The sequence below is a fragment of the Callorhinus ursinus genome, unplaced genomic scaffold (genome assembly GCF_003265705.2).
Source record: "Callorhinus ursinus isolate GAN/ISIS: 27379988/994484 unplaced genomic scaffold, GSC_fseal_2.0 scaffold2, whole genome shotgun sequence".
In the NCBI taxonomy this organism is placed as follows: domain Eukaryota; kingdom Metazoa; phylum Chordata; class Mammalia; order Carnivora; family Otariidae; genus Callorhinus; species Callorhinus ursinus.
In genome coordinates this window covers 88,383,521-88,399,532 of record NW_027397064.1, presented here as the reverse complement: position 1 = coordinate 88,399,532, position 16,012 = coordinate 88,383,521, and the positions used below count along the sequence as shown (strand labels likewise).

Here is a 16,012-nt window from a genome sequence, read left to right as displayed (position 1 = left end):
AAGCTATTTTAGGTCATAAGTTCCAAGTCAGAATCTTTGAAAAAGATTGCTAAAATTTCAAGTGGGTGAGATCATTCAGGAAGGTGAAGGAACTCTGATGCTGGTAGATTGGAAGTCAATAGGAGTGCAGCCATCCAATGTGATGGCAGGAACTGTGAAGAAGACATGGAGACAAGTGTTGAAGTCCTCCGCTATAAAGGAGCCTAACTGGAAGAGGGGCGAGAAGATGATAGAAGAGAAGAGGGTAAGAGAATCTAACTTTGGAATCAAGCAGTTGTCATACAGTTTTGGCAGAAGGTTAGAAAAGTCGTTTGGAAGCAACAGTGGGAGATTGGAAGAACTCTACTTCCAACTCCTTTTTCTAGATTCTTCACAGGTGTAAGGAAAGGACCTTATTTTAGCAATTCTATTTTATCTGCTTTGGTTGGGTATTTACCTCTCTGACATATGTTTGCTTCTCCAGTGCCTGACCTGTTTAGGTACTTAATAAATGTTTGTTCAGGGAGCGCCTTGGTGGCTCAGTCATTAAGCGTCTGCCTTCGGCTCAGGTCATGGTCCCAGGGTCCTGGGATCGAGCCCCACATCGGGCTCCCTGCTCCATGGGAAGCCTGCTTCTCCCTCTACCAGTCCCTCTGTTTGTGTTCCCTCTCTCGCTGTGTCTCTTCTCTGTCAAATAAATAAATAAAATCTTTAAAAAAAAATGAATGTTCAGTAAATGCTAGATGAATGTGAAATTGTTCCAGTGTGCTGGAATTCTAGAACAAAGAGCATTGCTTAGATTTCAAAAAATGATTTGAAAACTAGTAAAAGGAACTGTTACTTTAACACAATTGTATTTTCAAAGAATGGAATTAATTACCCCAATTTTAATTAGACATGCTTATATTTGAAAGGGTAATACCAGAAATAAATTATATAACTTTACATAAGTCAATGGATGGTAGTTTCTTAATGGGTTATTAAGGGTAGTTAAAATAGTTGGGGGACCATTTTTAATTTTTAGAGGTTGACAAGAGGACATTGCAAAATTGATGTATATCTTTCAGATCTTTAGACGATTATTAAAATTTTAATCTCTGGCAATGGGTTACTGTGTTGTTTTGTCATTGGAACATTAAGCTCTTGGAGGAAGGAGTTGTAGCATATTGATTAACTTTGCACAAGATGGGTAAAGAAGTCTTCACTTATTTAAGGTAAAAAATTTTTGATCCAGGCGCCTGGGTGGCTCAGTCGTTAAGCGTCTGCCTTTGGCTCAGGTCATGATCCCAGGGTCCTGGGATCGAGTCCCACATCGGGCTCCCTGCTCGGCGGGAAGCCTGCTTCTCCCTCTCCCACTCCCCCTGCTTGTGTTCCTGCTCTTGCTATCTCTCTCTCTGTCAAATAAATAAATAAAATCTTTAAAAAAATTTTTTTTGATCCTCACTAAATGAGCAGGAGGAGAAATATGAAAGCAAAAGATTCCATTATGACTTTGTAAACAAACAAAACACAACTGGGGGCAAAAACTTGAATCAAACAAAGTTGGGGGGAAAGTAGGAAAAGGGAAATATAGCTTTTATTTTGGATACATGTTTTAGGACTTAGGTAACTTTGAAAGGGTTAATTTTAGAGGATCTAGAATTGGCAACTAACTGCAGAAACTACGTAAGTTCTTTTCAGACCTTCTCTCCTTTAATACTCACTAAGATCTTCCTGGGTGAGTAATTACTCCCTTTCTGAAGATAAGAACACTAAGGGTCAGAAAAGGAAAGTAACTTGTTCAAGGCTTATAAGTCCTAATTTTTTTTTAAATTTACATTGTTTTATATACAGGTCTTTCAGTTATATTTTAGTGAGTTTTAACAAATGTATTCACCTGTGTAACAACAGCCCTCAGTTTCTCCCTCTGACCCTCTTCCCTCTCGTGCTCTCATTCTCTCTCTCTCAAATAAATAAATAAAATCTTTAAAAAAAAAAAATGCAGTGATTTTTGTGGAGTTACAATGTGTGTACCCAGGGATTGACTTTTTGTTTGTTTTTGGTTTTTGTTTGTTTTAAGGGAGAACTTTGTTGTTGAATGACAAGGCAACAGTAAGCAGAGGCTTTAATTCTCTGTAGAAACTTTCACCAGCATGTATTAATGGCCTTTAGGAATTATCAGATAGAAAAAAAGTTAGCATTAAATGTCTATATAAGTCTTGTGCCTATCCTTGTAAATTTTCTATGTATGTATGTATGCAATTAAAATTACCTTACTTTCAGTGTTAGATGTTGAGGATTTCAAAAGAGATTCCGTAACATTGGAATAAGATCCTGGAACAAAGAAATTGAAAGCTAGCCAACCCCACAGGATAACACTCAGGTAAAAAAGAAAATTCAGTCAGAGCTGAAGGACGCATGGATGTTCAGGGCAGTGATGATGGATTTTTGTATTTATGGTATTAATAGCTTTCTGGTCTAATCCTCAGACTAGAACAGTGGTTCTCCAAGGTGAGATCCCTAGATGAGCAGCACCAGCACCACCTGAGATCTTTGTTAGAAATGCACATTCTAGGGCCCAATTCAGGCCCACTAAGTTATTAACTCTGGGTTTAGGGCCTAGCATTCTGGCTTAACAACCCTTCCAGGTGATTCTAATGCATACTTAAATTTGAGAACCACTGCCCTAGAGAAATATAACCTATAAGTACCATTTGTCATCCCTTAGTGACTGAGACTATTAAACTTGGACCATATAAAATTACCAGTATTCTGCTTTTGACTTATAAAAAGTTCAGATTGTAAGATCCGTTATTTTACTTAGGCCTCTCAACAGTCAAAGTAGGAAAGAATTAACAGCCTAGGTAAGTAGACTATAAGGTAAACAAAGGTATTGGCTCAACACCCCCATGCATTTTTTTTTCCTTTTTTGAGACTAAGGCCCTGTGAAATTTCAGCAGCAGCAGCAGCCATGGGTGCCCATGTACACCTCCTACTCCGTGTAGCTCTTTTGGTTTTCCCCTTATAGCCAGGAAGAAGAAATTATCTTCCCATCCTTAGCCAGTTTTTTTTCTTGAGGGCTTTTCATCACTGCCTGTTCCTTCCCCCTAAGATTCTTCTCAGAAGCACCTGTGTCCAGATATACTGCCACTGAGTCAAATTATTCTATTGAGAGTCATAGCTGTTTCTGTTTGGAAGAAGAGACTTTCTCTCATGGTATACACATTTTAGTGAACTTTAGATTTTTAAGCAATGGGAACTACAAGATGACTTTTCTCTTTTCATGTATATATATTATGGCTATAATTAGCTATTCCATTAATCCCTTAGACCATGTAATGAATCCTCCTCCGTCTTTCTTTTAAACACTGAGGCTTTGCAGTACAGAAATAGATAAAACACAAAAAACCTTCATAGAGATCATAGTAGACTAAGTAGTAAAATGCACTAAATGAAGGGGGTGATGGAGGTGATGGAGTAGTAGGAGTGTTTAATATGAGCTATCTATGGCAATGAGTAACCAATTTCAGTTTTCTAAATAGGCATACTAAAAAAAATAATAATAAATGGGCATACTGTGTTATATACTGCTCCCCCCTCCTGGCTAATAATGCTTTTCAAAAATAGAAGTCCTAATTGTGTTGAGATTCATGTTACATGAGAGTGAAAAGGATAGGAAGTCATCGTCCCACTTCCAGTTCCACTTTTCACTGTAAATGGTGCCTGCTTTTATTTCTGTTAGTGGTTTTTATTAATATATATTTTTTATTAGCTCTAGACAGTATTACCTCTGGGAATGATAGTCTTGGTCCTCTCCTTACTCCCCCATCTCCCAATTATTCATTGTTAATTTTATATCATCAAGGTATTTACATTTTGTTTTATAACTATAAATTCTTCTTTGCTTTACTTACACATCAATTCTAAAAATTTTAAACCTTCAAATATTTACAATGTGATTATATGACTTTAGAACAAAGTAGAATGGTCTCACAGAGAACAAAATGTAATCCTATGTACATTAAAACTTCACAATTGAAAATTGTCCAAATATCAAATTCTGGTGGATTCTCCTTTAGTATTTTTCAATTTCTTTCTCTTCTTCTGAGACCTGTTCAGTTCAGTTGTTTCTTCAATTCCATGTTTTTTTCCCCTTGGATTTCTTTTTCATTTGGTTTAGAGCTGTGGTCTTCAAAATGAGACATCCATCCACATTAAAGAGGGTATGTGGAGTAATTTTGGGGGGTGTTGGAATATATTTGAAATTAAATTATGTGTTTTTATCTGATTTTTTAATTTTTATTTTGATGTGCTTTATAATACACATGGTAGAATAATGGTATATTAATTTATAAATGTAAAAATTATAAAATATTGAGAGCAAATGTTCAAATGGTTTTTACTCATAAAGGTGTGTCATACAAACACATTTGGATTTCTTTAGGTTCAGAATACCTCATTGAGTAATCAATATAGGCTGGCAAACTTTTCAGGTATTTGCCGTCTGAAAATACCCTGTATTTGGCTCGCATTCATGAATAAATTTTAGTGTGGAATTCTAATTAGTTTACATTTTTTCTCCTTATAAATCTTTTTTTTTTAAAGATTTTATTTATTTATTTGACAGAGGCACAGCGAGAGAGGGAGTGGGAGAGGGAGAAGCAGGCTTCCCTGGGATCATGATCTGAGCCGAAGGCAGATGCTTAACGACTGAGCCACCCAGCCACCCGGTCTCCTTATAAATCTTAAAAGCATTCATTCTGTGTCTTAATAGCATTTAGATTTCAATGTGACTTCTTTGTGGATAATGTGGTGAAACTGAACAGTTTTACTAAGATGTGTCTATGTATAGATAGTTTTTTCAGTAAGCATTTTGGTACTTGGTGAGACCTGTCTATGAACTGTGTCTTCCTTCAGATCATGGTAGTAGCTTTGCCTTTTTTTTCTTTTTATATGTCCCTATTTTTTCCTGTTTTTATCCCCTTCAGGAGCGCCTATTAGCTGTATTGTATCTCAACCTGACCTTCAGGTCCCTAGTTTCTCTTATTTCCTATATTCTTTGTGTTTTAGTCTGTCTCTTTAAAAGTAGTCCTTATCTTTTATTTTGCTCTCATGCATCAGTTATGGCCATTTACAAGAATTGCAAGAATTTACAAGAATTAATCTTTTCTGACCACTTTTTCAAAGCAGCTTATTCTTGTTTTATTCAAGCATACTTTATGAGAAATTTTTTTGAGTGTACCATTCTGCCCCCTGTATTGTCTCCATTTCTATCAGTTGTTTTGTTTTCATTTTTGGATCATTTCCCAAATGTCTGTTGTCTTTGGTTTTCCATTAATATTTTGAGATAAAGAGCTAGGTTACTAAGTAATGGTGTCTGGCTGGCATGGTTTTCCCTGAAGTTGCATAGGTCTCTTCCCTATCAGACTTCTTCCCTGAATGGGAAGGCTGTGGATGAATTCAGTGTAAGTGGGCAAAGTGTTTCAACTTACCTACTTATCTGTAGGTTGTGTGGGTAGGTTGGGGACTCCCACCTTCCCCTTCCCACACATGTCAAAATAAGGAGGGCTTTATTTCATGTGGTAGAGTATTTAATTTGTTAGAAATTTTCTCTTCTCCCTGTCACATTCCTAAGGTCTCTTATTATATTCAGAGTTAGTCCAATCTGGGTCCTGTTTGTCTCTCAAACACTGATACTCTTAAAAGGAATGTATCCAGACAGATGGCCAACATCCCTTAGGGAGCAGTTCTTGGGCTTTCGCATGATGGTAAAAGCCACAACTGCCAGGCTTCAGAAAGGGGAGGGTCCCAGCTGTCTCAGCTAGCCTAAATACAGTTTCTAAAATAATTAACCTTATGATTGCCACTTGGCCTTTTCCTGCTTTTTGTATTTGATGAAAGGTTGGTTCTTCTTTGGGCCTCTTTGAAAGAACTGTGGATACTTCTACTATCTTGGGTTGTGGTTTTTCTTCCTTAATTTCTCCATAATTTGTTCCCATCTAATTGATGTCTTTGCTAATTTATTCCCATTTATGTGCCTTGAATTTTTCAAAATTTCTGATCCATCATTATTACCCTTATTTTCTAGCCCTGTTAGTGTCTTTATTCTTTTGTAAAAAACTTGTCATCTCATTGATAATATTGGAAAATAGAAGACAGATAATTGTGCTCACTTCTCTGCCTAGAACCACGTTCTGTTTTCAAAGTTCCATCCTAGGTGCAGTATTTGATCTAGGTATTTAGAAATTGGAAAATTGATAGAAGGCTCTATATCTTTCACTTGAGTTTGGAAGAGGGAATGAATCTCCTTTGTTCTGGGTTTTGTTTTGTTTTTTAAGTATTTTTATTCATTTATTTTTGCAAGAGAAAGAGAGAATGAGTGGAGGGGATGGGAGGCAGAGAGAAGCAGGCTCCCTGTTGAGCAGGGACCCTGTTGCAGGACTTGATCCCAGGACCTGGGATCATGATCTGAGCCGAAGGCAGACACTTAACCTACTGAGCCACCCAGGCACCCAATGTTCTGGGTTTTTTAAACCAGGCTTAAAATTACTTGAAAAAACATAACTTACAAAAAGTGACACACAATATGAAAGAGAAAATCTTAAGCAGTCCTATTTTTATGAAAAGTGAATTGCATTATTAAAAACACTCCCACAATGAAAACTTACACAGATGCCTTCACTGTATAAGCTCTTCTGCAGAATAGGAGACAAAAACAAACTTCACAGTGTGTTTGATGAAACCAGTGTTAATTTTTATACCAAAACCTGTCAAGCACATTATAAGAAAGGAAGATAAGGAAAATTTCTCCTAACACAGATGTAAGACCCCTAAATAAACTAACAGCAAATCAAACCTAGCACTGCATAAAAAGTATACAACTTCATGACCAGTGGGGTTTTATTTGAGGAATGGAAGGGTGATAAACATTAGAATCTATTAATGTAATCATCCTGTTAACAGAGGAAAAATAAATCACCTTGATAAATGTAGAAAAAGTGATAAAATTCAATACCCATTCAGAACAAAAAACTCTTTACAACTAGGAATAAAAAAAAAACTTCCTTAATTTTACAAGTGTCTTAAAACATACACCTACACCCCTACAGTAAGAGTTCCCACTGAGATAAGGGACCACTATCAGTGCTTTCATTCAACACTGTACTGGAATTCTAGCCTTAAGGCAAGAAAAATAAAAGGTAAGAATTAGAAAAGAAAATGATCATCATTCATAGATAACATGGTTGTATGCAAAGTAATGAAATCAACAAGCAGTTTTGTCCATGCTGTTGCACACAAGGTCAACATCCAAAAATCCATTTTATTTCTATAGGTTAGCAACAAATCAGAAAATAAAAATGTTAAAAGATGCCATTTGTAGCATAATTTAAAAACCCACTTCTAGAAATAATATATAATTAAGGATGCTCACAATCTCTACACAGAAAACTACAAAATGCTATAAGAGAGTAAAGATAAGTATCATACTCTGAATGCAATTTCAGTGACCTGAAATTTGTTTGCAAGGCTTTCTTTATCATGCAATAATATGGTTAGTTTCGGTAAATGTACCTGTGTAGTTGAGACAAATTTTTATTCTTTTGCTATTGGGTATTGTGTTCTCTCTCTGTATATGTATGTATACATGTCATTAAGGATGTTCTTTCATTTGTTGAGGGAATTAAAGTCACCTGTGATTTTTAGAAGCAATCCTATTGCATACAGACATATTTAGAATTATGTTCTTGTGTGGCTCAGTGGGTTGAGCATTCAATTCTTGGTTTCCAGCTCAGGTTTTGATCTCAGGGTCTTAAGATTGAGCTGCATCGGTTTTGTACTCAGGGCAGAGTCTGCTTGGAATTCTTTCCCTCTTCCTCATTCCCCCTCTACGCTTCCCCCCATGCCCATGCATGTTCTCTCTCTCTCAAATCTTTAAAAAAAAAAAAAAAGAATTACGTTCTTGTGAATGACCTTTTTTTCTCTTTTTATTACTTTCCTTTTTATCTTTCCTAATGCTTCTTGCTTTAAAAGTCTGTTTTATCTGATCCTAGTGTAGCTGTACCTGCTTTGTTTTGGATAGGATTTGTAAGGTATGCATTTTTCCATCCTTTTAAACCTTTCTTACCCTTATATTTATGTCTTCTGCAAACAACAAGTGGTGGCATTTTTTCTTTCCTCATATAGCTTCCCATCATGTTAACACTATATTAAGCCCCATATTAAAATCAGTTAAATGTAAAAGCTTTGTTATTATTGAATAGAACAACACATTAAATTAAAACACTGGTATAATATACTGTTAACTAACTGTAGACTTGAATCAGGTTTTTGCCAGTATTCCCACTACTGTCTTTTTACCATTCCAAGATCTGACATTGTACTTAGTATTTATGTCTTTGAGTATGTTTATTTAATCCAGTCTGATAATTGACATAGATAACATATTTATATATAAATGTGTTATTTATATCATTATCTACCATCTTACTATTTCATTTTTATATTTTTTTCTTTTTTTGTTATATATTTTTTAAAGACTTATTTATTTTTAGAGAGAGAGAGAGAGAGAGAATGAGTGCATGTGTACACGAGTTGGAGGGGCAGAGGGAGAGGGAGAGAGAATCTCAAGCAGACTCTATGCTGATCAGAGCCCGATGAGGGAGGGAAGGGCTTGACTCTGGGTTCCATCTTACAATGTTGAGATCACAACCTGAGCTGAAACCAAGACTCTGAGACATAAACCCACTGCGCCAGCCAGGCCCCCTTGTTTATCATATTTTTAGTTAAGCTATGTCACTTCTCTTTTAGTGGTTACCTTAATGATTACAGTATGCTTCAGTGAATTATTACAGCTAATACCAGTACCTATGCTTACCATTTCCCCAAGAATGTTAGAACCTTAGAACACTTTTTATTCCATTTATCCTGATGTCTTTTACATTATTGTTGTCTTGCATTTTATTTGTACATATATTTAAATTCTAAAAGACATTAGTTACTGTTTTGTTGACCAGTTTTGGAAAATTCTGTTATCTTTTCAAATATTGCTGATCCACTCACACATATGTTAGACTTTCACTGTGTCTCATGTTTGTCCTAGCTGTTTTTGTATTTTCCATAATTTTGTGTGTGTTTCAGTGCAACTATCTTTTATTGCTTTTTAAAAAAGTTTTCTAGTCCTATTTTTTGCTGTTTAGTCTGCTGTTAAACTTACATATTAAATTGTTAATTTCAGTTATTTTCCAGTTCTAGAACTTCCACCTGACTGTTTCTTAAGGAATTAGAGAAAAACTCTATTTTCATCTACTTTCTCCATCTTTCAGCCTACCTTCCCAGGCCTTCCAAATGAGAACGTGATGTTCTTATTCAGGTCCCTTTCTCTGGCAGATCCTGGACTCTAGTCCTTAGGTCCTCAGCAGTATGAAATATCTGAAATTTGTTATGCTTTTTGGAGGCTTTTTTCTTGGCTTCCTGCTCCATGCAAGGTCAGCATTTGGCAGAAATCTTAAAGGGTGCTTTTCATCAGGGTCTTAACCCCTCAGGTATCCTATTTTTATCTCCCACCCCACGAGGGGAACAAAATCTTTATTTCTGTCACTTGGCAGCAGCTCCTGGGCTGAACAAAGCCTGAATTCTCACTCTGCATTTTAGCTAGACTGAGCAGCAGATAACGGTTAGAGAAAAATGTAGCTAGAATCTATCAGCTTACCTTTAGATTATTCCCTCTTCTCTGGAATTTTGGGATCCCCTGTCCTGATTGCCCGAGCAGCCCTAGATAGATGCCTTTAAACAGATATTTTATTTTTATTTCAAGTTTTCTACTTAACAGCAGAACTTACGTTGCCTGCCAGGTACTCCATTATGCTCAAAACAGAAGACCCTGTGTTAGCCTTTAAATACTTTTTATATACATTAATTATTTGTTTTGGTTAATACCACCCTTACCACCACTGCCCTTACCACCACTTATCCTCAAATGTCACTTGTGAAGTTTTCATTATTATATGTGTATTCTAGTATTCAATTTGTGCAAAGTGTAAGCAAGCACACACCCACCCACATACAATTTCATTTTACAAACCAAGGAAAATGAGAAAGGAAATAAATTTAAATATCCCTTTAATAGAGAAAGGAAAGGCCCAATGTCTGCAAGATTACAGAATCCATGACAAAACAATGATACAAGCTGGTCTCAACATAGAACACTTGCTATTAAAATCTGTGCTGTAGTTTGTGGTCTTCCTATATCATTTATTTGCTTCCTCCAGAATCCAGCTCAGGGACATTTTCAGGATATCCTTCTTGTCCTGAAAGTGTTCATTATTACCGTGTATATTCCTCTATCACATTATCTATTGAAAGTATGCTACCATGTATCTCTCTGTCCTACAATATTATAATCTTCTCCAGAGTAGAGACTATATGTTATTTATCTTTGTAGTTAAAGGTCCATTATAGTGCATGATATATCTAAGCATATAATAAATACTTATTGTACTCCCATGAAGTCATCATATGCTTAATTCAAAGATATTTAAGAAATTTATGATACATGTATTATTATTTTATCGTTTTTATAAACATTTACTAGTCTAGTTATTCTTCCTAATAACAGTTTTAGCAAAACTGTTGAACATGATATATTAAGTTACATATTAACTCATCTCTTTTCATTTTGTAATCATAGACATCATGTATATAAAATGCTTTGGAAATTTCAGGCTATTTTCAGTTACAACTTCATGATGCAGTTCAGAAAACTTTAAGCATAAATATGGTAGTATTTCACAGCTGAAGAGTGATTTACATTTTTTTAGTTGAAGAATTAATAAAAATGCTTCTTATATGTGCATATATCGTTTTCAATAAATTTGGGAAGTTTTCAGTCATTCTTCAAATCTTTTTTCTCCTTTTTGTCTCTTTTCTCCTTTTTTATGTCATTGTGCTTAATAGTGTCCTACATTTCTCTGAGTCTCTTCATCTTTCTTCATTCTTTTATCTTTACATTGTATAATCTTTACTGATTTCTTAGCAAATTTAATAATTCTTCTCCAAGTTCATATCTGCTGTATGTGAACATAGCCCCTTATGTAAAATTTTAATTTTAGTTATAGTATTTTTCAACTCCAGAATTTCCTTTTGTGTATATATAACTTTTGACTCTTGATGTTCTCTATTTAATCAGTTTCCTTTAGTTCTTGTCTGTTAAATTCAACATCTTGCAATCACAGTTTCTTTTATCTCCTTTTTTCCTGTTATATGAGCCATAGTCTCTTACTTTTTAGCATGTCTCATAATTTTTGTTAAAAACTGGACTTTTTATATAATGTAGAAATGCTTGAAACTCATTTTTCCCTTCTAGTACATGTTACTGTATCTTGCTTGTTTGTTTATTTAGTGACTGGCTGGGTTATTTTAGTGGAGTCTGCATTCCTGTTCTTCTACCCCCGCATCCCCTTACACACACACACACACACACACACACACACACACACACACAGAGTCAACCTTCGGATGTTACACACACACACACACACACACACACTAAACCTTCGGATGTTACACACACACACTCAACCTTTGGATGTTACACACACACACACACACACACACACACAGCCTTTGAATGTTTCACCTGATGGGCACAACCTTGAGTTTTCCTACAATTACAATTACTCTGGGATGACAGTAGTGTCAGTAGTTTGGGCAGGACTCTCTTAGACTGTCTCTTCCTGACTACATATAACTGTTAAGGTCCCCTAATCTAGTGCTAATTACGCTCTTTTTCAGCAGTCCCTCAGGCATTAATTGCTCCACAGATTAAACTAATCAAATTTGAGTTCCTTTGGAGGGATAGTTTTTTAAATCAGTGCTTAAGGTTTCTTCTGACTCCAAGCAGGTTACTTCTACCTGTCTCCCTTTTTTGTTCTCTCTGGCAAACCAGCCAGCCAACCAACCTGTGGTTTAATCTTCATGTCCAGTGATTTCTCCAGTCTCCTCTCAGTTGCCTTTTACCAGGGCCTCCACTGTTTTTCAGAGCACCTTTGTCCATTCCCTTGCAAATGAAGTCAGTATTTCTCAGGGAAGAGATTTGGTGCTATATGTTTTATGGCTCCCTTCATCCCACAGGCAATATCTCCAGATGAGGTCTCGAGTATTTAGGGGGGACAGTGATGCATTTCTTTCCCAGTTATATCTCTGCTCTAGGATCTGAGCAGTTCGTGGAATGGAGAGAAGGGAGGGGAATGGTACACTCATGTCTACTTGGGTTGGCTCTCCCAGTGTGATTTTCACCTTAGCAGCTGGAACAGGGTCATTCAGGGCCCCAGCCCCATTATGTGAAGGTTAAAGCCTACATCCTATCAGTGTGGGTTGTATGGAAGAAGAGAGCCCCCCCCCACACACACACATACTTCTTGGCGTTTACCTAGTACCCTACCTTCAGCAATAGGTAGCTGGAGGCAGGATGAGAAATGTTGATATCCTGACCTTCCCAGTAAGATAGACCTTTGAGCCCACCAGGGAACGAGGGAGCCCTGTGCTCTTGGCTGTATCAGTCCGGAGTGGAGTTTACACTTTCCTGAGCTAACACAAAGGGGGCCAGGTAGGTCCTGGTACAAACGTCATACTCTCACTTTTCTTACAGTCCCTAGTAGATTTTTCTTGAGCACATCTTTCTTCATTTTCCCCTTGTCCGCAGGACCATCTCTAGGGACTACAACAAAGGTTGTAGTTTTATAATTTTCACTGGAGAGCACATCTGTGGAGTTCCTCAAGCTGTCATGCTTCAGAGTTTTTTGTTTTTGTTTTGGGGTTTGTTTTTTTGTTTTGTTTTTTGATTAATGATTCAGTCTCTTTACTGATTACAGGTCTTTTCTGATTTTCTGTTTTTGAGTCAGTCTTCATTTGTATTTTGTTTTTAGGAATGTGTCCATTTCCTCTAGGTTATCTAATTTGTTGGTATATAAGTAATTCATAGCATTCTCTTACCCTTTTCATTTCTGTCAGGTTGGTAGTAATGTCCTTACTTTTGTTTCTGATTTTAGTCATTTGAGTCTTCTCTCTTTTTTCTTAGTCAGGTCTGGCGAAAGGTTTGTCAGTTTTGTTGATTTTTTTCAATATTCTTTATTTCATTTTTTTCTTCCCTCTAATTTTTGATATTTTCTCCACTCTGTAAGCTTTCAGCTTAGTGCTTTCTTCTATTTCTAGATCTTTAAGGTTTAAAATTAGATTATTGATTTGAGATTTTTCTTTTTTTATTGTAGGTGTTTAAAGCTATACATTTCCCTCTGAATGTATCCTTCATTGTATCCTATAAATTTTGGTATGTTGTATTCTCATTTTCTTTTGTCTGAAAGAGAATACTCTTTTCTAATGTTTCTTGTGATATTTCTTTTTTGCCTATTGGTTGTTTAAGAATGTGTTCTTTAATTGCCACATATTTGTGAATTTTTCAGTTTTCCTCTTACTGATTTCTAGTTTCATTCCATTGCAATTAGAAAAGATACCTTTGTATGATTTTAGTCTTTTAAAACTTATTAGAGACTTATTTTATGTCCTAGCATATGGTATAAATGGAGATGTTCCATGTGCACTTGAAAAGAATGTATATTCTGTTGATAGGTGGATGTCTGTTAGTTTTAGTTGTTTTACAGTGCTGTTCAAGTTCTCTATTTTTGTGTTGATGTTCTTCCTGGTTGTTCTGTGCATTATTGGAAGTCAGTTATTGATATCTTCAACTATTATTGCAGAATTGTGTATTTCTCCCATTCTATTAGTTTTTGCTTAATATAGTTTGGAGCCTGTTGTTTGGTTCATATATGTTTATAGTTGTTTTGTCTTAATCCTTTTATCAATATGTAATGTTCTTCTCTGTCTTGTAACAATTTTGACTGATGTCTATTTTGGTTATTTATATGAAGTATCTTTTTCCATCTTTTCAATTTCAACTTATTCTTGACTTCCATAAATACATGGAAACCACTTCTAACCTTGTAGCCAATGCTCTCTGTAGGACATGCCATAGGCAGGCTATTTAGAACTCTGCCTTAGTCTTCGCTTTTCTACATGGTACCCGAAGGTCAGCCAGAGTTGATAGCTTAGGGTATTCTCTCATATTTGGCAAGCATGTGTTTGGCTCCAGGTATGCACATGGCCTTCTAGTTTCCTCAGAGTACACAGGAACTTTTCTTTATTTCTCATTCATACATTTATTTATTTAATTTATTTTAAGAGAGACAGAGCATGAGCAGGAGGGGCAGAGGGATAGGAAGAGAGTCTCAGGCAGACTCCGTACTGAGCATGGAGCCCAATGTGGGGCTCAGTCTCACGACCATGAGATCACAATTTGAGCCAAAACCAAGAGTCAGGATGCTTAACCGACTGGGCCACCCAGGCGCCCCATGTGGGAACTTTTCAAAGCCTTTTGCCCCCAAGTATCTTTCTTAGCTTTTTCTTCCCAGGCTTTCCTGAGTATTGGTTGTTAATTCTTAACCCTTGTTCCAGTCAGCTGCAGCTAATACATTTGCCTTTAAATGCTTTTGACAAATGCTGCCACCCAGAATACTGCTTCTACCTTCTGGAAGCTCCAAGGCATGTGAAATAAAGACAGGCTCTTGAGCTGATCCTTCAGGGAGTTATAGACTAGAGAAAGCACACAACCACAATTCTTTTTGATTAGGTCTGTATAGCTCCCTCTGGTACCAGCAACGTGGACCAGAAATGTGAGCTGATGTCTTCATTGCTGCTGCTGAACTGGGGAAGGGGCCATGGTAAGTATGTTTGTTAAAACGTACTCCCTGAAATTTTAGCAGCTGCATTCTTCATGAAGCATTCCCCTGATTGTTTTCATTTGATTCCAGAGTTCCAAAAAAGTTTTTCCCAGCTTATTCTTTGCTTTTGTGAAGGGATGGAGTTTTGGAGTTCCCCACTTTGCCATTTTTGGTGACATCTGTGTACATATATTATCTGTGAGTTTCTATCTATATAGTTTAGAGATTCATAAGTGGATAATAAGAATGTGAAGAAATTCATCAGTATGATGACAAATTCAGGATACAGATAACTTCTCATAGGGAGAGGAGATTTGATGCTGGGAGGGCACACAAGGATAGTGGGAAGATGGTTGACATTTTCTGAATATTTGAAATTCTTTATAATTTATGAAGTTATGTGTATGTCTATGACATACATTTTTTTTTAAAGATTTTATTTTATTTATTTGACAGAGAGACAGCGAGAGAGGGAATACAAGCAGGGGGAATGGTTGAGGGAGAAGCAGGCTTCCGCAGAGCAGGGAGCACGATGCGGGGCTCCATCCCAGGACCCTGGGATCATGACCTGAGCCGAAGGCAGACGCTTAATGACTGAGCCACCCAGGCGCCCCAACATATACATTTGAGCACTAATTTGGCACTCAAACATTTTGTTAAAGTAGAAAATTAAATGCTTATTTCAATAACAAGAGTCTTGTTTTCCTTTAATAAGTAAAACTAGGAAACACTACTTAAAATTTTTAAAAGCATATGTAGAATATGGAAGAAACCTTTACTTATTTCTTAATATGTGCTGATTGATTATCTTGTATTATTCTCTAGGTCTTATTTTAGTTTTGCTCTCTCTTTCTGCAAGCTTTTCTGTAAGAACAAGATTAGGAAGTCCTGAATGTCCTGGATGTAGTTGATAGTCTGCTGTTCTTTTTTTTTTTTTGAAGAGAGAGAGAAAAAAAAAAGAATACTGGAAACAGCATTGAAATGGAACTTGGGAGTTCTTTTTCTTCTAATATTTATCTAACAGTATAAACTTGGGCAGTTTATTTCTCTAGCCATCTCTCTCTTCTTGGTCCTCATCTATAAAATGAGAGTTGGACCAGTTAGGTATGGGCTGTTTCAGCTCTGTAATATCAGAAAGAGCAGCTGATTCCATGGAAAGAGTATATATAGACTTCAGAGCCTGTTAAATTTGTCATCTCTTTTTTTTAATTTTTTTTATAATTTTTTATTGTTATGTTAATCACCATACATTACATCATTAGTTTTTGATGTAGTGTTCCATG

The 16,012-nt window shown here is 36.2% G+C and overlaps 1 protein-coding gene across 2 annotated transcripts in view; it reads left to right on the top strand.

Moving 5' to 3' along the window:
• The window catches only part of SPOPL (speckle type BTB/POZ protein like), a 61,732-nt gene that overhangs the window by 13,690 nt on the left and 32,030 nt on the right, over positions 1-16,012 (top strand). Inside the window, exon 2 of one of the 2 annotated variants that reach the window (XM_073884467.1) lies at positions 14,639-14,729. The exons of the other annotated variant lie outside the window; for it this stretch is intronic. The gene's annotated coding sequence lies outside the window, so the exon portion shown is untranslated. The remainder of the gene's footprint in view (positions 1-14,638; positions 14,730-16,012) is intronic. 2 annotated transcript variants of the gene reach the window in all.